This window comes from Ursus americanus, chromosome 29 (genome assembly GCF_024610735.1).
Source record: "Ursus americanus isolate L20-20 chromosome 29, mUrsAme1.1.p, whole genome shotgun sequence".
NCBI classification, from domain to species: Eukaryota; Metazoa; Chordata; class Mammalia; order Carnivora; family Ursidae; genus Ursus; species Ursus americanus.
The window spans coordinates 35,371,223-35,396,067 of NC_142155.1; positions in this window are offsets into that span (position 1 = coordinate 35,371,223).

Below are 24,845 nucleotides of genomic sequence, written 5' to 3' on the forward strand. Positions count from 1 at the left end.
ATGTTCTTAAAGCCTGAGCCCCACAAGATCACAAGCATTTACAGTCTCACACGCCCGGGGTAAGTCTGGGCTCTGGTGCCCAGCCTGGCCTGGCACCTGCCCCCACAGTGCACTGTGCCTCTCCTGAGATCAACAGCCGTTGCCAGACAGGGCAGCCTGAGTCAGTCCCTGGGTCACCCCCTAAAGACACTCATCCAGGCTGTGGAGGTCAGACCTGGGAGTGACATTTTCATATTAAATGAGGCCTGTTCTCTGGCATCCCTTCTCTTCACACTGGTCAAGGGTGCCCAGAAGAGGTCCAGGGAAGCCTCTCTTAGGACTGCAATTTTTAATTACCCTTTACTCTTTGAAAAGACTAAAATGTTACACAAATGTGAGTTGTTAATAAAAACAATTAATCTTGTTGGGGCCATCAGGGCCTCTCCCTTCTCCTTGATGGAGACAGTTCAACAGAAAACCAAAAGGGGACCAGGGGTCTAGTTCCAGCCTGTTCCTAACTCCCTCAGTGACTGTGAACAAACCATAACTTTTTGGGGGTCCTCAGTGTGCTCTTTGATAAAATGAGGCTTGTACAATGAATCATGGAACACTACATCAAATCTAATGATGTACTGTATGGTGACTAACATATAATAAATAAATAAATAAATAAATAAATAAATAAATAAATAAATAAATAAATTTTTTTTAAAAAATGAGGCTTGTAAAGGCACTTCCCATCTCTGATTCCAAGGCAGACCTCACCAAGGGTTGCAGGTGGGGGACCAGACGCTTACCACATAGATGTGCCCAAGGATTTTCACCCATGGACTAATTTATTCTGCACACGACGCTGTTATATAAGGACTGCCTCCCGGTTTATAGACGTGGGCACCAAGGCTGGGAGAAGTTCCATAACTCATCCACCGTCATGAGTTAACGATGATGGAGCTGGGCTGTGTGATGGACGTGTGTGTGCAGATGTGTGCGTGCATGCACTTGAACATGTCTGTGACTGCGGCTGTGTACATGTGTGTGCGAGCACGTAGGTCTGCGTGTGTGTGGGCACACATGAGTGGTATCTGATTGACAGCCGGTTTCCTCTTAGAGGTCCTGAATGGCAGGCACCAAATGTCCCAATCCTTCTCCTCTCTCTGTCCCCTCTCCTTCCTTTCTTCCCTCACTCCTTCCTGACAGAACCACCTGAATTGGTTTTCTTTTGAAAAGAAAACAAAGCCTGCTCTTTGCAAACTCCAAGCGCTTTTCCCTGCTGAAAATCCATAACAATTAACCAGATCCGCTGGAGGGAAAAAAATCCTGGGACCCGCTGAGATGGTTCTAGCAAAGGCGGTTGCTCTCTGAAGCTGGTTAAAAATTCAGAGGGAGCATTGGCATATGATATGAGGAGCGGTCTTTTACTAAAGAGATTTAATGGTCCACAATTCAATTTGAACTGAAAGAATCCCCCCCGATGACTCCTTATGAAGTCTTCCCGAGCCCTGAGTCGATATCTATGGGGCTGGTGAGGAACAACTATCGATTAGCTGTCTCTGCCAATGAGCGGCATGAGCCGAGGAGGTTGGAGGGGAGTCGTGCGTACAGGTACCGGGCGGCACCTCATAAAATCTGCCCCTATCGACTGGCGGCAGTGCCGTGCAGGCTGGGACAAAGGATGGCTCACACAGGGGCCTGAGAACTAATCAAAGTCCCTGGGAACCCGCTGGGACAGGTGAAGCCACAGTCCTCTCCTCTCACCAGGGGGCGCATGACGAGGGGACAGAAGCCTCGTTTCTCATCATTTCAAGCCCAACAATCCTCGGGTGTGAGGTAAGACCTGCTCTTACAAGACTTAAAGGTTCCTTCTGTTCGAACCAGTTAGTTCACAAAAGAAAAGTAGGACGTGTCTGTGATGCCACATTTGTCCTCGTGCCACCGATTTGGCGACCTCAGCTGTGCAAGAATGTAAGTAGACAAGGATTCCAGAGTCAGAAAAACAGGGCTTCTGGGCATTTAAAAAATCCTCGTGATGAAGCCTATGCATTAAAATACATGCTGTATTCAAGGAATGGCAGTTCAGGCCCTTGCTCAGAACCTGTTAACTCTTACTTTATACGCAATTCTAATAAACTTGATTTTTCTGGTTTCACATGCCGTTTTCGTACTAGTAAGCAACAAAGATGATGTAAGCAGGTAGGGCTGGCTCTGCTAGAGGTAGTAACACTATTGGCAGCAAGGGGTAATAGCCGGCAGAAAGAGCGAAGGTAAAGAGGCTCTAAACCAGAGTGGAGTAGACACAGGCAAACAAGTCACACACTCCTGGGTCTCTCTATTAGTCTGTGCTCAGGATGCCAAAAAAAAAAACCAAAACCTCAAAACCATAGACCAGATGGCTTACATAGACATTTATTTTCTCATAGTTCTGGAAGCTGGAAGTCCAAGATCAGGGTGCCGGCACGGGTGGTTTCTGGTGAGAACTCCCTCCTGGCTTGCAAATGACCACGTTCTTACTGTGTCCTCACCGGGCCTTTCCTCTGTGTGCTGGGAGGAGAGAGAAAGCCCTGGCGTGTTCTCAAACGGAGAGCAGGCCTACTGGAGTAGGACTCCTCCCTTCTAATCTCCTTTAACCTTCGTTACCTCCGTAAAGGGCCATCTGCAAGTCCAGTCCCATCAGTGGGTTAGGGCTCCGACTCAGTTCCCCCGTCACAGTCCCCACAGTCTGCAGTGCCCTGCCCGGTACAACAGCTGATCAGGAAGGGTATCTGGAGCAGCTTTTAAGTCCTGTGTACTCACTTCTCTTGAAGATGGTTGGGGAAATAAGGGCTGAATTTTATAAAGATTTCCTTTCAAAAAGTAGAGAATATTTGCCAAAATACTGGCTTTTAAGGGAGAGAGCTCCATTTAAAAAGAAAATCACTCTTTTTTTTTTATAGATTTTATTTATTTATTTGTCAGAGAGAGAGAGAACAAGCAGGGGGAGCAGCAGGCAGAGGGAGAAGCAGGCTCCCCGCTGAGCAGGGAGCCCGATGCAGGACTGGATCCCAGGACCCTGGGATCATGACCTGAGCTGAAGGCAGGCGCTTAACCGACTGAGCCACCCAGGTATCCCTTAAAAGAATATCGCTCTTGTGAAATAATTCTTTTTCAGGGTCCTGACAGAGCTGTGAAGAAATGTCATCCTTGAATGAGGATCATTTGAAGAGAGTTTAATATGGGGGCTGTTTACAAAGGTGTGAGCAGAGAGGGAAACCATGAGGTGGAGAGACAGAGCGCAGTAGCCAGGCTGGGAGGAGTGAGATGCATGCCCCTCGGCCTGAAGACCACCTCACCAAGCCCTGGAAAACAGAGAAGGCTGCCCACAAGGAACCAAAATGTCCGCTCTGGGGCTCAGGCAGACCACAGCAAGGGGGGGAGATGGAAAGTGAGGAAGCTGAGCTCTTTCTCTTCCCACCCTCCCTCCAAGCTCCAAATCCCACCAGGAGTCAGACAGCAAGGAGCCCAGGAGTTGAGCACACAGTTTCAGCCTCCTGGAGTGGAGAGTGGATATGGATGAGTAAACCAAAGATGCCCTGGTGCCTTCCCTGACCCGAGGTGCCTCTGTGACAGGTCATCTTGCCCATCCCCCTGTGCGTTGGGTGTAGGACCTGGGGGGGACCCCAGCCCTCTCCTGCCTTCCCTCCTCCCCGCTCTGGCTCTGTTGGATTCTCTTGTCCTCCATAAGGAGGGGGGAACTCATTTAAAAAGCCTCCCCAGCCAACCCGCTGCACACCATCTAACACACACAGAGTGTCCCCTCTTCAACAAGAAAAGAAACTCATTTCACACCAGAAGGCCTTTCAAAATGGAGCACCATCCTTTATTTATGCAAGCCCTGCCCAACCCAAGGCTCTAGAGCCACTGCCACCACGGACGCTGGAAGGAACGAGCCGGAGCCGGCTTCTCCACACCTGCGCCTCCTGATTCACACCGAACGGCTCTAATTAGCGCATTCCGAGCTATGATCAGGCTTCCAGGGGAAGCATGCCAAGTGCCATTAATTATGGATGTGATCTTAAATTATTCACTTGGAATGGTTTTTTTTCCTTGATATGCCTCTTTCATCTCCCACTTTTTGTCACATCCAAGAATAGATCCAATTAAGCCTCAAAAAGCGGAAGTTTGTTATGTTAAAGAAAAGGTAAACTGAAAATTAATCCCTTTTTTTCCTCCCCAATTGTGGTGTTGGCGGGGATCAGGAAGCAGCCCAAAGAGGAAAAGGCGTTTTGGGTTTCTTGCCTAGCCTTCCTTTCTGCAGAACCGTGGCCCATACGGCTCACCAGTGCTGCTTTGCTCTTTCGTGTGGGAGGCTGGCGGAGGGTGTCTTAGGTTCCCCAGAAGCAGGTCCTGAGCTGAGGGTTTGTGTGCAAAGGATGTATTTAGGAAGCCGGAAAGGAGTTGGGGAAGCAGGACAAGGATGGTGAGGCAGAGTAAATTGCAGGCAATGTCCGAGGCTCACCCTGATCCTGTGTAAATTTCACTGGGGCCTCTAAGGCAAGGGAGGGGAGCTCTCCCACGGCTGCACCAACGAATCATGGGCTCGGGGCTGCTGGGGGCTGGAGGGGCCGCCAACTCCCAGGCACTTACTTGCCTGCTGACTACAAGTGTGGACTAAGCAGTTCTCAAGGGCAGTTCTTTGAAAAGAACATGAGGCAGAGGCCATTAGAAACAAAGTGAAAGCTGGAAACTGACTATACAGAATGCCCTCAACAGGATCATAGACAGAAGAACGGAAGATGGAGAACAATTCTGTTGCAGGCCCTCAAAGGTCAGCATGCCTGCGGCACGGTCTGTCGGCACAGAGGCTCGAAGCCCCCCTGTGGCCCCAGCGCTGTGCCGTGTGCGGCGGTGGACACGGGCAGATCCGGTGTCGCTTACACTCACTGCCAGAAACCAGGCTAACACAAAGCAGAGGACAAAGTGGAGGGCGTCCAGATGAAAGACAGACGTGTGGTTGATAGTCGATTGCTGGAAGGGTTCGTGAATGTGAATCGGAGCTGGGCTCTGGAGGGTGGAAAGGACAAATGATTTCTTACATAGAACGGTTTACGAAAAGCACTCTCCTGCGTGTTTTCTCATTAAGTATTGGAATAAGACTCCAAAGTGGTATAGTATCCCCATTTTACAAATGAGAAAAACTGAGGCCGAGAAAGGTCTCATTTGCCCAAGTCTTTCCAGTGCGTTGTGGCAAAGCCACACCTTCAGTTTACTGCTTTCGTTCTACCGGTCTGTGTTCTTCCCTCTAGCCACACTGTCTCTCAGGGAGGAGGCCTGCAGGCAGAGAGGAGAAGGAAGGGCGCTGGGAGGGGGCAACAGTCAGAGCAAAGTGTTGGTGGCTGAAATGGTCCTATAAAGACCATCAGGAAAAGAGCTTGTTTAATTCATTTCCATGGTGTGGTGTTACTGTGGCTAATTCCCACCCCCTTGACCTGCGCCTACATGTCACAGCGGAATAATAGTCTCTCTCTAGAAGAATCCCAGGCCTGGGGTGGAAGTGGCTGTCCATCCAGGCCTCTTACTGCAGACAGGAGCCAGGCAGCAGCCCTGAAGGGCCCACAGTCAGGCACTAGAGAGGTAACACGCAGAAGGCTGGGAGCCAAAGGTGGGCACAGGACAGAAAGGGCACCGTAGGCCAGAGACCCAGGCCAGGGAAGGCTGCCCCACATGAACCAGAGAGGCCAGAACCCAAGAAGAGCACTGTACAGCCAGAGATGTCCAGCGACAGTTCTGCCCCATGGCAGCGGCTGCTGTCTCCAGTCTCTGCTATCTTCAGAGTGGCCTGCAGGAAGGATGGGCTGTCAGTCCAGTTCACCAGACATTCAGAGAGAGCACCTACTACGTACCAGACACAGGACCCAGCCTCCCACGGACTATGACTTGGAGAATTTGAAGATCTCCTCAAGAATCACTGGCACTCCTCCTTCGAAAGGTGGCGCCGAAGTCCCCTGTATAGGGGCTGGACTTGGTGATTTTTTTCCTAGTCAGCAGAATGTGGTAGAAGTGATGATGTGTGACTTCCAAAGCCAGGTCACAAAAGACATCGCCACCTCCGTCCGCTTCTCCCTCTCTTGAATTGCCTGTGCTGGGGGAGGCCTGCCAATACAGTGTTAGACACTCGTGCAACCTTGGAAGAGGCCACGGTGAGGAGGAACAGAAGCCTCCCGCCAGCCCAGCGTCTACTTGGCAGCCGCGTGTGGGAGCCATGCTGCAAGCCTGGGCTCCTCTAGCCCGTCAGGCCTTCAGGTGACTGACATCTTGACTGCAGCTTCACGAGAAACCCAAGCCAGCACCACCCAGCTAAGCCACACCAAATTTCAGAGCATAAGAGAGAAAGACTAGTTCTTGTTGTTTTATCCACTAAGTTTAAAGTGACTGGAAAAGAAGCAGGCCTTAGCACAACAAGACAGAGTATCCAGAACCCCTGGAAAATAGGCCTTCTTGATTCCATCTAAGGCATGTATCAGCACTGTATCACAGTAAAAATATAAAGAAACCTGAACCCAAAAGCTTTTTTCAATTCTAATTCAATTAACCAACATATAGTACATCATTAGTTTCAGGGGTAGAGGTCGGTGATTCATCAGTTTCATACCACACCCAGTGCTCATCACATCAAGTGCCCTCCTTAATGCCCGTCACCCAGTTACCCCATCCCCCACCCCCTCCCCTCCACAACCCTCAGTTTCTTTCCTATAGTCCAGAGTCTCTCATGGTTCGTCTTCCTCTCTGGTTTCTCCCCATTCAGTTTCCCTCCCTTCCCCCTTGATCCTCTGTTATGTTCCTCATGTGAGTGAAACCATATGATAATTGTCTTTCTCTGATTGAAATATTTCATTCAGCATAATACCCTCCCAGTTCCATCCACGTCAACGTAAATGGCAAGATTTCATCCTTTTTGATGACAGTAATATTCCATTGTGCATATCTACCCCATTCATCTGTCAATGGAAACCAAAGGCATTTGAAAATAATGGGCAGTTTTGCCAAGATTCTTTGGGAAGAGGAGGAATCAAGTAGGAATTACATCTCACAGTAGAGACCCAAACTCCTTCCAGTCTTCCTTGCACTCCTCTTCTTTCTGGAAAATGTTCTCTAGATGTATCTGCTTTCGCCTGAACTCCAGCCCATCTGTGTCCTGCCTCCCCAGGCTTCCATGGGTGACACTGTTCCGATGCTCCCCTACCTGTCACCCACGGCCAGTTCAGCAGACGTGTCACTAAGCAGGACAAATGTGCTCAGAAGGTTACATAGGCTGGTCCTTGTCACAGTCGTGAGAGCAGCAGTGACAAACACACAAGGTCAGTGCAGGTCCAGAGGAGGGCATGACACTTGCTGGGGGGCACCAGAGCTTCACAGAGAGATGAGCTGAGACATGAAAGATGCCAGGAGGAGAAGAGGCTGTTCCTGGCTGAGTCCTCAGAGGGAGCAAAGGCACCACGATGGAAGAGAGGGTGGCATGTTTGGGGAACAGTGCCCTATGCCTCCTGCACCTGAAGAGAGAACCCCAGCCAAACTGCCCAGGAGGTTTGGGATTCCCAGGGCAACTCGAGCTTGCCCTAACCTTGGAGTATCCTTCCCTTCTTGGAAGACAGCCCTGTTTGGGGTTCAGTTTGGTCACTAGATAGTCCGGAGGGCTTTGGGCAGCAAGTGCACCTCTCCAGGCCTCAGTTTACTCCTCTGAATATAAGAGGCTATGCAAGGTCACATGACTCTCAAACTGTTACTAGCTTAGGATCACCTGGAAAGCTGGTTCAATGGTGATTCCTGGGCCCCACCCCCAAGGGGTTCTGAGTCCTCAGAGCCAAGGTAGGGCCTGGGAACCTGCATTTCAACAAGGGTCCCAGGTGCTTTTGCTACAGGTGGTCCTCACATTTTAGTAGCTTCCTAGAGTGTCGTGATGCCAGGAATTACCTGGGAAGTTGTGAAAATAGCTTCCAGATCCTTTTGGAGATTCCGGTCCAGGGAACCAGCCCAAGGCAGTGATTCTCAAAGTGTGGTCCCAGGAGCAGCAGCAACGGGCACATCTACAGATTTGTTATCCAGCCCATGCAAATTGTCAGGCCCCACACTGAGATACTGAATCAGAAATCTGGGGGCAAGGCCCCCAGTTGCTTGCACCAGCTCTCCAGGTGTGTCTGTTATCTGCTAAAGCAAGACCCGCTGGCCTAGTTTGCATGACTGGACAATTACAGCAGGTCATTCTCAGCATTGGAAAAGGTTGGGAAGCCTTGCAGTCGTCAAAGGCAATTTCAGCTCCTACTTCCCAAGGTTCTAGAAGGCTTAGATTCTCCCCAACTTGCCTCTAGGCCTCTCTGGGAAAAGGTGTCTAGGAAACAGCCAATATTTCCCCTTTATAAGCAAGCAAGATTCAGAAGAACTGGGAACCAGGTAATTGCAAGCCCCACCCCCCCCCCAGGCCCCAGTACACACACACACACCTGTATACACACACCCACTTCTCCACACCTGGCTTCTAGCAGCTCCTTTGAGAAGTGGAGGACTTGGAGAAACGTCTGGAACCCAAGATTTACGAAGAATGAAGCTGGGTTGGCAGGGTCCACTTCCTTTTATTAATTCCTTTCTGCCAGCTGACATCTCATTTTCTGGAAGGTGACCTGTGGAGCCTGGCTCCCCCACCCCCTCCCCACCAACCCCCCTCTCTTTCCTCCCTGCAAGGCAAGAGCATCCCTCAAAGAATAACAAGCAGGAGCAGGTGCTGGGCCCACTAGTCATCAGAAAAATGAACAATTCCCTCTGCTACCCTTTCAACACACCGTTTAATTCTGTATCTCAGGGCTGGGCCAGGGAAGGGCCATTCCTGGCCCCTCAGTGCGCTATGGCTCCAGAAGACCCTTCCTTCTTTCCCTTTCCCATGGAGGAAAGGGAAGTGCAGCAAACTCTCACCTACACACACACACACACACACACACACACACACGCACACACATTATTTATGCATCCATGCAACTATTCATTCTTTCAGCATTTATTTATTGAGCACATTCTTGGGCTCAATAGGAGTTGAAGATGCTTGTGATTGCGTATGATCTGAAAAAATATTTAAGCCTTGGCAGACAAAGCTTGACCCTGGTGGCTACATTAGAGTTTCCCAATACCTGATAAAGAGATCTGATAGGTAGAAAGGATGGGACTTGGGTAGGCAGTGAGAGAGGGCACTGGAAAAAACGAAAACAAAACTTGTCTGCCTTTCATTCACCCTAGACACATGTTTACTGGGCAGTTCATGTGCTCAGAAACTTCACAGTGGGGGCTCGGGAGAGGCAGTGCAGAGTATGACCTGCATATTCCGGGCCTCCAGGGTGTATCACCCAGTGGGGTTCCTCCTATGCTCTGTGAGAGGCATCGCGGTGTTGGGGGCAGAGCCCTGGTTTAGCAGTCAAGAGGACCGAAAGCTGGTCTGGCAGATCTTCCGCCAGCTGTGGTCTCGGAGAAGCCGCTGTATCTGTAAACCTCCTAACTTCTACGGTGAGGGAGGGAGTTCTCTGCAAAATGGGAGTCCTCATGACCGCCCTGCTGTTACACAAGTGAGATAGGGTGGCCGCCCCTTGCAGGCTGTGGAGAGCTGTAAGTGCTGAGTCATTCTACAAAGACGTATTTAGCACCCACTATCTGCCAGACACAATTTAACTAGAGATCAGTGAACACAATGGACAGAAATCCTTGTTCTCAGGGAGTTTCCATTGGGGGAAGATGGTAATGATTAAACAGATAACAGGTAACACTATCTGGTTATCTTGACTACCATGGTGTCAAGGGCTCTGGAGAAAAATACAGCTGAGTGAGGGAGTTAGGGAGTACTGAGGGAAGGGGGTGCTGCTATTTTATATAGAATGGCTAAGGGCGCCTGGGGGGCTCAGTCCGTTTAGTGTCTGACTCTTGATCCTTGATCTCAGCTCAGGTCTTGATTTCAGGGTCCTGAGTTCAAGCTCTGTGTTGGGCTCCACACTGGGTTTGGAGCCTACTTAAAAAAATAAAAAAGGAATGGCCAGAGAAGTTTTTTTTAATAAGGGACAAAGTGATCCCTGAACAGGAGCTGAAGGAAGTGGGGAGGGAATCACAGGGTTATCTGGGGAAAGAGCATACCAGGCAGGAGAAACTGTAAGTGCAAAGGCCTGAGGTGAATATGCTTTGCAAAGAGCATTGAAGTTGCTACCGAGGGGGGAGCCAATTGTTAACGTTTCAGAAATTTTGACAGAAAATTTTTTCAGAAAGTTTTTACTTTTAAAACACAACTATAATTTTAAAACTATACTATATAGGGGTGCCTGGCTGGCTCAGTCAGAAGGGCTTGCAACTTTTGATCTCAGAGTCATGAGTTCAAGCCCCATGTTCGGTGTAGAGATTTCACTAAAAAAAAAAAAAAAAAAAAGACTTAAAAAAATAAAATCATACTATATAAATTATATATACTATACGTTATGTAAATATAATAATATATTTAAAATGTTAAATAATATTAAATAATTATTAAATAGTATATCAAATATTACATCAAAAAGAAAACCAATAAATATTCAAAACCCATCATTTCCTAAGTATTTAGCTACATTTTACTATGATCCATACTCTTCAGATTATTTATATCTGTTGTAGGCGTCTAGTGGAAATAACATAAAATGGAGCACTGCTGGGCATCTCTGAACTGTGCATTCAATGACGGTATGTCAGTAGCTTGCAATCAGCCATGGTCGGGAGTATTTATACCAGGGAAATTGGCAAACACTACTAATCATGATGCCTTCTCCCTTTCTCCAGAGAGCTGATTTTTAACATTTTTCAGCCCACCACTGCTCATGGCACCCTGCAGAACAGATCTGAGGCAGGAGTTTCCTTTCAAGTCGGATGGTCTCTGAGTCCAAAGGAGGAGGTGGGGGTTGGTGCTGAGAAAAACCTCAGGGCCTGGTAGAGGCAATCAGGGTGTGTTGGGCTGGACCTCCAGCCACAGCTTCCTCCCTGGGCCCCATATTTCTCTTGGAGCTGTCCCTATTGCATTGTTGTTTCTATGCCCCACTTTCCCAGTGGACTGCAGCCAATCCCTTATTTGCACAATTCAGTTTAGGAGTCTATCTGAGCTCCTTTGTGTGCCCAGCCTTGTGCTTGCAGCCCCCAAGGGATGATGATGACCACAGTTAACATTCATTCAGGTAGACATGGTTATCGTCCTCATCTCATGGAAGGGATTCTGAAGCACAGAGAGATTTAGTAACTTGGGCAAAGTTGCACAGCGAGTAAGTAGCAGTTGTAAGTTGAGCCCAGGCCCTGACTCCAGAGCCTGCACTGGTAACCACAAAGTCACACAGTGAGATGAGAATGTGGAGGCCCTGGCCTCAGGGGCCTTGTGCAGAGACAGGGAGATCAGGAATGTCTGCCTCTGGAAGGATAGAAGACATTTGCCAGGAAGAGATGGCAGTCAAAAGGTGTTCCAGGTGGTGGGGACAGTAAGTGTGAAGGTCCAGAGGGAGGGATAGAAAGGGACGTGTTCAGGGAATAGCCAATGACCCTGTGAGCCTGTATTTCTTCGCATCCTCACTAACATTAGAGAAGTCTGCCTTTGGGTGCTTGGAAACAACAACTTTCCAAAAACAATTTATCTTCGGGTTTGTCTGTGTCTGATAGTTCTTTGCTCAGTGATTCACATTTTACTCAAGGCGGTAGTAAAGTGAATTACTTCCCTGAACAGAGACAGGGGAAATTGAGTGTGTGTGTGTGTGTGTGTGTGTGTGTGTGTGTGTGTGTGTTGAGATGGGAGGTGGCAGGGAGGGGCACTGGCACAGTGAATCAGGCTTAGGATTAGTATTTCCCTGAGGTCGGATGATTACCTGCCTTCAGCAAGGCCAGGTAGTGGAGGCTGGTGGGAGGCAAGGAGGGGAGGGGGGATGTCTGAGCGTGGAGGTCCCCATCGCCTTCTCTCATAGCTCAGAATCTGCTGGTCACTCTCATGGGGTTAATGAGACAATGAACTTCTCTGGATCAACTGTTGTGTAACCAACACCCTCTGTAAGAGCATCTGTGCAATAAATCCCCCTTGGGATGACAAGTCGCTCTTTCTGAACCCTGAGCAGAGACCACACCATTTGCAGAAGAAGTTCCATCTTCCCACATAAGCCTGTTGGCCACTTTGTACCTGCCCCTGGGAACTATGAGCTAACTATGGGCATCTCAGGGATTGTATCCTGTGAGTTTAATGCTGCTCCGTGTAATGGGTACAGAAAACAAAAAGGCCTCAATGGAAATTTCCACTGGGTTTTAGAGTGACAATTCTTTCTGGAAAAAATACTCTTGGACAAGATAAGAAAAAATCCTCTTTTTTTTTTCCCTTGAATGTTAAAGAGAAGAGTGCTGGTGGAAGGAGCCCAGAGATTCGTTTCTCTAGAAGGTTCCAGAACTTTGGAAGATTTTGAGGGTGCTGACTACTCCACCAGAAGCACAAGACCTCCAGAACTGAGGAATCATGTCTGAGAGCTGAATGATCTTGGGCTAATGTCCATTTGACAATGGCAGAGGAAATGACAGAACAAGTACCATTGCACCCAAGGTGGGCTGGTGGTGAAAATGTGGGTTACATGTGTCTGGAGGGGCTCCTGCCTGAGGGTCGGAGGTGACTCTTTTGTACATGTAGTTATTGGGGGTTGCTGGTTCTGGATCTAAAAAATCAGTCGACCTCCCCAAATCAGAACCCTTAACTACAATGTATTTTCCTTTTTGCCTGGGCTGCTAGGACATTCAGAGGTAAAATTAGTGTTCAGATAGTGACTAGACAGTCCCGGTTCCTGACATGTTTATTTCTTGGTGACTCTGTTTTTGGTCCTTGTTAAGACTGTGCTTAAAAGGGGGGCGGGTGGGGCTGGGTGGTTCAGTTGGTTAAGCATCCAACTCTTGATCTGAGCTCAGGTCTTGATCTCAGGGTCCTGAGTTCAAGCCCCACCTTGCACTCCACACTGGGCATGGAGTCTATTTTTTAAAAAAATATATTAGAGGCATATAATACTAAAATGAAGTACTTTTCAGGGGTGCCTGGGTGGCTCAGTTGGTTAAGTGTCTGCCTTCAGCTCAGGTCAAAATCCCAGGGTCCTCTCCCTCTGCCCCTCCCCCAGCTCATGCTATTTCTCTCTCTCTCTCTCTCTCTCTCTCTCAAATAAATAAATAAAGTCTTAAAAAAAATAAGTGCTTTTCAAAATCAATCCTTACTTGCAAAGAGTGACTCTTCGTGAGGCCCTGCAGAAGAAAGTGCACTGGGGAAGAACTACCTGATTAGCGAAGGGGGCCTTTGCTTCCCCTCTGTGTGGTGCGGCTCTCCTCACCTTCAGGGCCCTCTGCTTCCCTCATACTGATCCTCACACGGTACCTCTAATATGCCTATATCCCAAATGGTTCGAGCTCCTCTACATCTTTCAGGTTCTATTCCACCCAGGTCCATCCACCCATGCAGCCAGCCAGCCATTCATCTACCCCTCCACTCTTTCAACAAACACTGAGCATTTTTCCTCTGTGGTAGGAATGGGACTGAAAGGATACCAGGACTCGGTACCTGGCTCTTGCGGACTTTGCATCTAGTAGGGTAGTAGATTTGCCCCTGGGTAAGTTCAAGAGGTGTTAGGACAGCTAGGAGAACAGTCAATACAGGGTTCAGAGAAGAGGAGGGAGCTTAGGCTTTGGAGACAGGCTGTCTGGGCTTCAAATCCTGACCTCAGCACTTGATAGTTATATGATCTTGGGCAGATTACTTGACTTCTCTGTGTCTGTCTTCTCAACTGTCGAATGGTATCCCATTGTACCTACCTCCGAAGGTGGTTGTGCTGATTACCTACTGCTCTGGAACAAGTATTCTAGCCGTCTTCTTATATCTCACGACCTGGGGGGTCAGGCACTTAGGCAGGGTTTGGCTATTTGATGCTTTTGCTCTGCGTGGTGTCAGCTGAGGTCACTCAACATTTATTCAGGTGGCCTGGAGGGTCTCAGACAGCTTCACTCTCATGACTGGAAGGCTGGATCTAGCTGGGATGTTGACTAGAGCATTCCAATGTCCCCCCTCCAGCATGACCATCCTGGGCTAGCCAGAATCCTTGCATGGTGGCCCAGGGCTCTCAAAGAGACTGTGCCAAGAGAGGGACGTGGAAGCTGCTAGGATCTTCAGGCCTGGTCTAGAAACTGGCACAGCATGACCTCTACCACATTCTCTTTGTCAAAGCAGAACTGGGGGCTGCCCAGTTTCAAGGTGAGAGGTCATAGACCCCACCTCTCCAGTGGGAGGAGTGGAAGGAATCCGTGGTCATCGTTCGAGCCACTATAGATACAAAAAAGAAGAAATGAGTCAGTCCATGGAAAGCAATTAGAGCAGTGACTGGCAGAATAAGGGCCATACAAATGTTTGTTGTTATTGCTATCATTATCCCTGCTCGAGCTGAGTCTTAAAAGGTGAATCTGTGCTCTCTTGGTAGACAAGGACCTGTGGAGAGCCAGGGATTGGAGAGTTCCAGATAGATGGTGTCGTTTGCACATACTTGCATCTTGTGGGCAATTTTATGAGAGTCCTGGTCTTTGCTAATTCAAAGTAGATGATCAGACCAATGAATGTATGCAAAACACGTAGCTGACTAGTAATTAACAATCTCACATCCCTCCTAGGGACAAGCAGGGACCTAATGTAGTGAAAGACATGGAGGACAGGATGTCGCGTGGAGCCCAACCCCTCACTCAGGACGTGCAGGCTCAGCTCTGAGGGGCTCACAGACCCTAGAACACACAGATGAACAGACGCAGCTCTGGGCTGCCTGCCTGGGCTCCCCCTCCTGGAGCCCACTGCCTAATTGGAAAGGGCCATTTCAACATCTTAGCAGAAAATGGAGTTTTTCTTTCCTTGATGTCGTGATTTGACCGGGAGTTAGCAAAGCATCAGTAGAATCCTAAATGTCTACTTAGAAAAATCAAGCCTTCATCTTGGCTTGGCACGGGGCTCCGCTCTCCCCTTGTGGGAGGAAGATAAAACGCTTTCATGCGTGTCCCCTGCCTGTGAACGCGGGCTGGTTAAACATCTCCAGTAATGGCTAAGCTGTGCCAAGGATTTTATCTCTTCCCAGTAACAGTTCCTGCCTTTAAACGGCTTCCACAAGGAAGAGCCATAATGCACACTCAGCACACAGGCTGAGAAGGGCTTCAGGGAGCAGGGAACTTTTAGAGGGACAGGCGCAGCCGCGGTGTGAGCCTTTGTGCCTGGTGCCAAGCTAGGCCCTTTACACGGATTACCTTATGTAATCGTCACCACACTGGAGATGGGGGTGGAGGGAAAGAATGAGGGTGATTTTGACCTCCTTTTACAGTGGACAAACCTGAAACCTAGAAAGACTGAGTAGACTGCCCAAGGTCATCCCCTTCATTGCTCTTCACCCCATTACTAACCCTTATATAGACAAGGACCTCTGACCCCAGAGGGTCCCCACTCTGGAGTGGACAAATGATTAGTGTCCCAGCTTGGTTATATGGCTCACTTAGGAAGACCTCAAAGCATGGCGTGTACTCAATCTGACACCAGAATGGAAAGCATCGGGTGTGCTGAAGGGGAAGGAAAGGGGGGCATTTTAACAGAGACTTAGAAGAAGCGAAGAAGAGATGCAGTGGGCAGATCGTCTTCTCGCTCGGGGAATCAAGAGCTGTGGGTTCACATTCCAATCATTTATTAAAGGCACCACTCCATAACCTTGGAAAAGTTGTGTCTCCCCTAAGAGCCCCACCGTTTCTTCATTTTAAAGTTGAGAGACTCTGCTGTAGGCTTTTGGAGGTCTCTTTGAGTCCTGAAACTGGAAATTTATCAGGGTTGCTGCATACAGCTGTACAGGTTGTGCACTGTACAACTCCAGGTAGGTGCCACTCACAGACTGCAAAGTGAGTTGTACACTGCAGTGGGCCTAGATTCTATAAAGGCAGGATGGAAGAAAGGCCAAGAGAAGGTGGTGAAGAGGGGAGGGGTTCCAAGCAGACAGAAGGAATGGCCTGTGTCTACTCTTTTCTCCAATCAAGAGGTAGACAAGTATTTACACTGCACAAAGGAGTGGTCAGGTCAGTGTGTCTGGTTCTGCAGAGAAGGATCTGTGGGGTTTGTCACTAATTACACTCCCTACTCACATCTGACCATGACCACTTTGATCGGCTCCGATTTAGAGCGATAGAGCTGGTGTACTACGCAGAGACTCCTTTGATGTGTCTGAGATGTGGGGTCACTGGTTTCCAGAGGCAGCTTCCTATGGGAAGTCCTCCATGGACTGAGTCTTAGAAGCCCATGGCCTCTCGCCCACACTTCCTTCAGGTTTAGATATTTGGTTTGCACTTGCTGATAAACTACTGCCTCAAGAGAAACAACTGTTTGTCCTCCCTCAGACTGGGGCTCCCTGAGGGCAGTCTTTTGTCTTTTCCCTTAGACCATTTGCTGACATCAGAAGCGTGTCTCCATTCTTCATTTATTTGATGTTCACCGAGGACCTATTAAGTGCCAGGCACTGTTTAGGAACTCCCAATATTATGCTGATAAACAACAAACGATGTTAAATGATGGTAAGTGCTAAGAAGAAAATAAAAGTCACTGAACCTGTTGGGCAGGGTTGTATGGCTATTTCAGCTGTGGTTTGGGAAGGCCTTTCTGAACAGGGGTTTCTGATCTGAGCTCAAATCATACGAAGATAAGAAGGTCCAGGTGAAAATCATTCCAGGCTGCGCTGACTGCAAGTGCAAAGGCCCTGAGGTAGGAAAAGAGGAACAGAAAGGTCAGTGTGTCTAGACCTAGTGGCACAGAGATGAGATCAGAGAGGCTGGAGTAGGTACTGTGGAGATGTCACCGGGCCTTGTAGACCACAGTGCAGAGCGGAAGCTGGCAGGGAAGTGGCTGACTCCCATCCCCCAGGGTGTCTCTGAACTTTCTGTGGCTTCTCTGTGATACTCTGACTGAGCTCTGAATGTCTGCATGTGAGAACTCTGTGGCCTGTTCCATCCTCCTCAGTTCCCTCTGCTGCCCCCAGCAATAAGGACAAAATGTTCTGCCAGTGTGATTCCCCTCCTGCAGTTGCCCCAGGAGCAGTCCCACCCCCTGGGGCCAACACTCCTGTCCCCTCCAGCCTTGCTATTACAGACCTGGTTCTGGAGTTCAGCCCTCATTTCCTGTTCTTGAACACCATCTCAATCAAGCCAGCGAGGGGAAGACCCCCTTGACCCCAAGTTTGAATTTACAGATGGGGTGCCTGAGAAGTGTGCAGCTGGACCGTCTCAGGAAGGCCCTCGCCTCCGGTCTGTATCCCCATGCTGACAGTAATCACCCGAAGCATCCCCCCACACCTTTTCTCCTGCCTTTTCTCCACCCCCACAGCACAGACAACTGATGACAGAGGTCAGTATGTGCCTGGCCTTGTCATGTCCCCCACAAACGGGCCACTAACGGGCCAGGCTAGGAAGTCACTGACCTATTGATGAAATCTGGCAAGTTATTTAACCTCTCAGGTTCTCCTTCTCCCATCTGTAAAATGGGAATAATGGCATGGACTTTGTAGGGTTGAAGTTAGAGAGTAAATACTCAGGAGGGAGCTCCATACATCATACCAGGTAACAGCTCTCATACTGACTACGTGCCAGGCACTGTTCTTTGTCTTTACCAGGGACACTTCATTTAGTCTCCAGAGCCCCATGAAGAAGGCACATTGAGATCCCCATTTCTCAGATGAGGACACTGAGGTAGAGGGAGCCACCCAGCTCTCTAGGAAGGCGATCAGATAGGGGTTCTTAGCTAAGGGTGCTACTGTCTCCCCAGAGGACATGTGGAGATATGGGCCTGTGGTTGGGGGTTGTCACAGCATCTGGGATGGGCAGGAGGGATTCCTAATCAATGTGCCCCCCGGTCAATGTATGGAATAGTCCTACACAAGGAGAATTGACCAACCCCAAGTGCCAATAGCACGCTGTTTTGAGAAACACTAATTCCAGAACAAGAAGAGAGACTGAATTCCAGATGGGATGACTAGTCCAGACTCACCTGGTACACCAGGGCAGAGCTAGGACCCGAGTCACGTCCCACTGTGATGACCAGCATCTTTGCCGTACGAAGCCCAGGCCAGAATTGGAACTGCTTTGACCTGCTTTCAGGGTCAGGTGGGCCAGGAGCACTGAGTCGGGCCCTGTGATTCCCCACTTCCCAGACTACAGAATGACCCCCTCACCCCAGCCTCAGGATGAAGGGTGACCTCTGTTAGCTTTAATCAGGGTCTCAGATTGCCACTGCCAACAGCCACCTCCCACAAAGAGAAGGTGTTGATCATTACATTTCTGCCCTCGGTACCTTGTAATTAATAATTGTGGTTAATCTGGCACACTTCATCAAATAACGCAGGGCCTAATTGGCCGCGGACACTTTCTCCTTTTGAATGAGACAATCCTCCTTCTAAGCGGTTCTTTGGCCAGCTTCAGTTAACTCAGCAGGACCTGTCAAAGGTTGCTGTAGGATAATTTGCGTGACATTTAGGAAGAGGAAGCTGAGCAAAGGGATGGGGGAGCCGGGCCCTTTGAGCTGGGGGCAGAGCGGCAAAGATTAGGGAGCGTTGGGATAGATGTCTTCAACCCCTGACTCCCTCTGGATGCCACACTGAGCAGCACAGGGTTTATTCCTGTCCTGTTGCAAGTCAGCCCCTATTTCCTGCTTCCACTTGTGAGTATGTAGGGGTGTGGGAACAGACTGGCTGCTTTGTGACCTAGGGGAGGGAAGCATTGCCCCCTTTTCTGAGTTCCCTGATTGCATCTGTTAAAATTCTTTTTATTGTAAATGATGGAACACTTAGCTTGGTCTTAGATAACATAATTGAATGAATGAATTATTGAAAAATTCAGAGAGAGAGTCTTGCTAGTTTCAGGCATGGCTTGTTCCAGGGATCCCCACTGGCATCAGGACTCTGAGCCCATTTCTTTGCCATTCTCTTGGCTCTGCTCTACTCCTGGGTCAGTTTTCTCTTCTGGCCACCACCTCTCCCCACCCATTACCACCACCACCATAGTGGCTATGCTACCAAGTGGACACAGAGCCTCTTCCTGAGAAGTCCCTGAAAAAAAAAAAAAGAGAGAGAGAGAGAGAGAAAGTAGCTTTGGAGAAGCCTCCGACAAACATCTCACAGCTCATTGACCCAAATTTGTTGTGTGTCCCCTCCACTTCTCTCCCCCAGTAGCACTAGGGTCCAGGTGATGGAATTCGTTTCCCCAGGGCAGTATCATCTTATTTGTTACATAGAATGGGAGTCAGCCAGTTATGGCCCTTGAGCCAAAAGACAAGTGTTTGCAGATAGCGTTCTTGGAGCACAACCATGCCTTTTTTTTTTTTTTTTTTTTTTTTTTTTGCATAGTGTCTGCTTTTGTGCTATAATGGCAGTGTTGTGACAGAGACCTCACGTCCTGCGAAACTTACTTAAAGTATTTATTATCTAGATCTTTAGAGAGAGTTTGCAGACTCTTGACACAGAATGGCAGAGCCAGAGGGGAGCCACACCTTATCCACCTCCACGCCTTTCCAGCACAGGCAGAATGACTCCAGGGACTAGAGGCTGCTCCCAGACAGAGGGTGTGGCTTGCAGCTGAGGCGGAGGGGGGGCGGTGTTTAGAGCTCTCTAGTTCCTAAATGAGCCAATGTCTTAGGGTCTTAGCGTCTCCTGGAGCAGGCGAGGACGTGGGCGGAAGCAGGGAAGTGGTCAAGGGTGTGCAGGAGGGGAGAATGGAGCTCAAGGAGGCACCAAGGGTAGCTCTCACCTCCTTCACAAACTTTGCCAGAAGGAACCGGGTCTTGAGCAGGACATGGTGGGTGTCCGGGCTCAGTCTCTAAGGTGGTGGGCACTGCTGACGTTCAGAAGCCAGCTCCCCAGGAGAGAGACAGTCTCTCTGCTCAGCCTCGGCCCCCAGTCCCTGCCTTCTGCCCATTTGCTTGGTTAACTGTCCAGGAAAAGGAACCGAAGTTGGCGATTCTATGACCTTACTTCACATGCTTCCAGAAGCACGTGGCAATCAGTCCCAGGGGCTCCAACTTGCCACAGGTCCTTCACCCAGATGCAGGAGCCCTGCAACTGAAGTCCCTGGACAAAGCAGGATTTCTGAGTAATACCCCTGCCTAACGTGTATCAGGTGCTTACCTGGGCCAGGCGCTGTATGGATTCGGTCACTCCTCACAACCACCCTGTGACGCCCAGCTGGCCCTGAGTCCCAGCTTACAGATGAGAACAATGAAGGCTGGAGAGGTAACTTGTGCCAGGTCACGTAGCTTGTGTCAGTTGGGTCCTCTGGGAAGCAGACGTTAAGATTCACTGAGCCTTATTAGAAGTAATACCTGTGACAAATATAAAAGGGGGAGGGAGTGGAATTGGGCAGAGAGAACCCTCAGGCCATAATGCAGACCCAACAGCCAGGAACATTAAGGGGGTGTGAGTGCCTCCTACCACCATGCACTGTGATGGGGTCTCAGCCAGCCCCATGTGGAGCTCCAGAACAGACCGCCTGCTAGAGGAATCCATGGTCATTGCTGTCACTGACTGGAAGGAGATGGCCCGGGCTCCAGAGAGGAGGTGGACCCTGAAGGTGCTGTAGCCTGAGGCTGTCCAGTAAGTGCCCTCTTCCCCGCTGAGCAGCAAATTCCTTCTTGAAGGGGAATCTGAGAGGCATGCCTCTGTGGCTACCGCACAGCTGGAGAATAAACTAGGACTCAGTCTCCAGCAGTCGGGGCCAGATGCTTGTGTGCTGAACCCCCCTGCTCTACCCCCGGCTAGACGGGGTGAAGCAGTATAAGGAGCTCAACTGGAGCTAAAGCGGGGGTCCTGGCCCCCACCACCAACCATGGGTCCTGGGGCAAGTCACTTCATTCATTCCTTCCATTCATTCAGTCAGTCAGTCCGCCCAACACGTACTGAGCATTTGTGGAGTGTTGAGTCCTGTGCTAAACCCCAATTCAAATGCAGGCCGCGGCTTCAGGGAGCTCCGTTGTGGGAATCGAGGACCACAGGAGCTCACAGCCGGGCTGGACAGTAGCATAAGGTAGGGATGGGCACAAGAGAGTACAGAGGTACGGAGGCTGTTATGGGTCCCCACTTCATCTGAGAAAGGGATCTCTGAGACTCCTGTGCACGCTCTAAAGTCAGCTGTGGGCCAAACCCGGGGAACACAGGGTCTGCTCCAGCAGCTCACAAGGCCAGGACTAGTATGGAGGCCTGGGTAGGGATGCAGCCCGGATCTGTGTAAGCTGGGACGCGCACAGCTGCCCACCCCTGCTTCCCAGAAGTGGCCGTTCTATCCCCAGGCTGCATAGCGAATCACCGACCTTGGGGCAGGTTCACGCCCCTGGGGTCTGGACACAATGCCCTTGGTATTCCAGAACTCAGGGCAGGCCCTCCATCTTTGCCTTCACGCAGATCCCGCTGATCCAGGCTGTGCTGGTCCAGGCTGCAAGCCAGGCCAGCCGGGCAGGAACTATCACTTAAACAATAGACATTCATCAGCTGATGGATGAGGCCTAGGGAAATCAGCAAACTCATTTGAAGAGGCAACCACCCAGAATTTCCTTGAAGTCCTTTTCCTCACCCAGCCATGCCCAGACACATGACCTTGAAGAGGTCCCTCATCTTACTGCAAATTATTGCCAGGAAACTCTACGGCCAATTAGACAAGCAAACGCTCCTCTTGTACCTTTTACTTTTGCTCTCTTAAATAAGCTCGGGCCTGAGCCGCGCAAGAAGATGCTGGCCTTGCCGCTTCTCTTCATCAGACAGAACATTTTCCCCCACGCACAGGCTCCAAGGCTTGGTTATTAAAACAGCAAAACCCAAGTGCTCCCAAGATAAACTCCTGATAATGAGATAATAGCAATCACCCTGGAGAATTGCAATAGGGGACATGTCATCAACAAGCAAGCATCCTGGCTAAAACAGCCCCACAGGTAATTTGCTGGTTTACGGCTCAGATGTCAATCACGAATGTGACTGGGTTCCAGTGTTCAATAGAAAAGTATTGACAGGGGCACCTGGGTGGCTCAGTGGGTTAAGCGTCTGCCTTCAGCTCAGGTCATGATCTCACAGTCCAGGGATCGAGTCCTGCATGGGGCTCCTTGCTCATTCTTCAGAGTGATTATATACCTTCAAGTTGGGAGAGGGTTAGAGACAGCACAAGCCTCCCAGGTATTTTGGAAGCAAGGTTTCCAGGACCTTGAAGGCGGCCAGCCTAGGAAAAGGTCATTTGTTACTATTTAGTAAAAACTCAGTCATGAGCCCCTTCAGATGTAGATCAGTGGGCCATGGGCTTGGAGGATGCTTGCTAACATGTATATTGGGGGGTAGAGATAAAGGAAGTTTCCAAAGGAATTTTTATATGTTAAAGAAGACTTACAGGATCCTGGGGGGTCGGGATAATGTTAGGCTAAGGTTGCCTTTTGTCCTTAGCAAAGTGTCAACATCGAGGCAGCCGAGCTCCCAGAGAAAGATCAGTCTCCATGTTTCAAGGACTTGTCAGTGGGCTGTAGGCGGTAAGGAAATTTAATAATTTTTCCTCTGCCTTTGTTTCCCACGTCCCCTACCTTCTCCCCAACTTTGCCTACAGCGCAGGCGTGCTGCCCTGCCTACTGTCCACTCCTCACTATGCCCCCAGCTCAAGAGTAATTTTCTGTTTCTCTGATTTTCTCTTAGCTGCTGCCTGTTGATTCTGTCTCTGCTCTTTCTTCTATCCCACTTTCTCCTGTCTCTTCTCCTTCTTCTGAGGTTGGTCCTTTGTGACTTTTCTCTTCAACCTGTGTGCTCTCCTGTTAGAGCAGGCAGTGGCTGTGCTGTAACAGGTGCCTGGAAACCAGCAGAGGGGGAGTCAAGCCCCTTTAGCCGGAAAGTTAGCGACATGCCCTGCCACATTCCACAAACAGGAGCCACAAGGAGCAGGATCAGAGCAGACAGGCCCAAGACCAAGAGGGTCAGAGACCCCAACCAAGTAAGGGAGAAAAGCACAAAACGCTGCTCCGAAAGGTACCCCTTCTTAAGTAACAAATATTCCACCCTTTGGTTAACAACTGTCAGAAAAGACAGAGACCCAAACCCTGGGCATAACTGCTCCCCTGAGCTCCCCGCTCCCATATCTCAAGTGTATGCCGTCTTTAATAAACGCTTTCCTTGCACGGCTCAACCCTGTTTGGGTCCCTCCACTGGGCAACGTACCACTCACATGAGGAAGTTCCTTCTAAGCTCTAGGCCAGTCTTGGGGTGTCTCAGTCACATTTCCTCCCTCCCCTCACTGTCCCTCACTCTGGTGATCACAGTCTGGTCTGAGGGAGTGGTCAGCCTCCCCCGCCCGCAGAACAAGAGCGGCCCGGCGCTGCCACCAGCCCACGGGGCAGCTCTGTGTCAGTGAGAAGGAAGTGCCCCTTCATCAGGGCAGATGCAGCTTCTATTACAGAGAGAATATTCCAGAGGACTTCAGCCCCACGCTCCCCCTTGGCCAGGCACCCCTGTGTACAAGGCATGGAAGACAGGAATAACCTACAGCAAGATGCAGCTCTGGGGATGGGAACACAGGGGCCCTCTGTGGGCAAAGGGGAGTTCTTTCCACTGCTACAGAGGCCAAGCGACAGCTATCAAGGATTCTGGGGCATAGACTTAAATGGAGAGGTTGTTTAAGGTGGAGATTCCTGGTCCTGCCCCCCACCCCGGGGCATCTGCTGCGGCAGGGGTGGTCTGGGGCCCTAGAATCAATCTCCCCAGGTGATTCAGCTGTGGACCACACTTTGAGAGGCCCTGGTTCCCCAGAGCATGGACCTAGAACCTTTTCAGATTTGTATCCCAAGAATGAACCCACTTTAGCTCTCACTCCCCAAATAAGTGTATTAATCTGTAAGTTTTGTACTTGTAATACCAAGAGCCAGGATATTAAGTGATAGAAAGAAAAATGTGTTAAAGATAAAAATAAATACACATAGAAATTGTAATATTTCCTTCCTGCCAACGCCCCTCTTACATTCTGCCTTTTAACCCTCAGGGTTAAAGTTGTCCCAACTTTGGAGGCCAGGGCCACAGAGACTGGAAAAGGAGCTTTGGCCACTGAGAATGTGAGTCACCGCACCAGGGGGGCCCTTCTCACCCAGTCCTACCCTCTGCCTTCCTGACCCCAATTAGCAATGCTGATTCCCAGGCCGGAATCCTGTTCCTGAGGATCAGGGGGAAATCTCAGACTTTCCTTCCTGCCACCGGGAATTCCTCCTGATTCCATTTCCTTCAGAGGAAGCAGGGGGGTTATGGCGGGTCATGACGGGGCCCCTCTTGACTTTTGGGGTGCTCCTTGACTGTGAGTGCTGTCCACCCACCCCCCGTGCTTTTGCCTATCATTGTAGAATGTGTGGACATTTCCCTCTGTTATGTTAGGCCTCAGCCAACATGCTATGAACCAGACTGTGCTGATTTAACGGTATGTCGTATTTCAGGTGACATGCTTGCTCACCTGTAACATGAGAGGGTCGGCCTGAAGGACTGCTAAGGCCCCGTCCAGCTCTGACAAGGGATGCCTCTGTAAACCCTGGCAGTGCCATCCGGGAGAGAAAAAGTAAGCAGGGGCACTCAGAAAACAGCACGGAGATGGGGGGAAGCTGGCTAGTAAGGAGGTAACCATCTTATGGCCAGTTCTCACGGAGAGAAGGACATGAGAGAGTCAAGGTCACCCAAGCAAGGGCAGTAGGACTGCCGGGCTTGGCACCATGCAGGATGGGATCTGGGCACGAGAGCAGCCTCTACCTAGAGCAAGTTCCCTTGAGCAAGTACTTTTTTTTCTTAGCCTCAGTTTCTTTT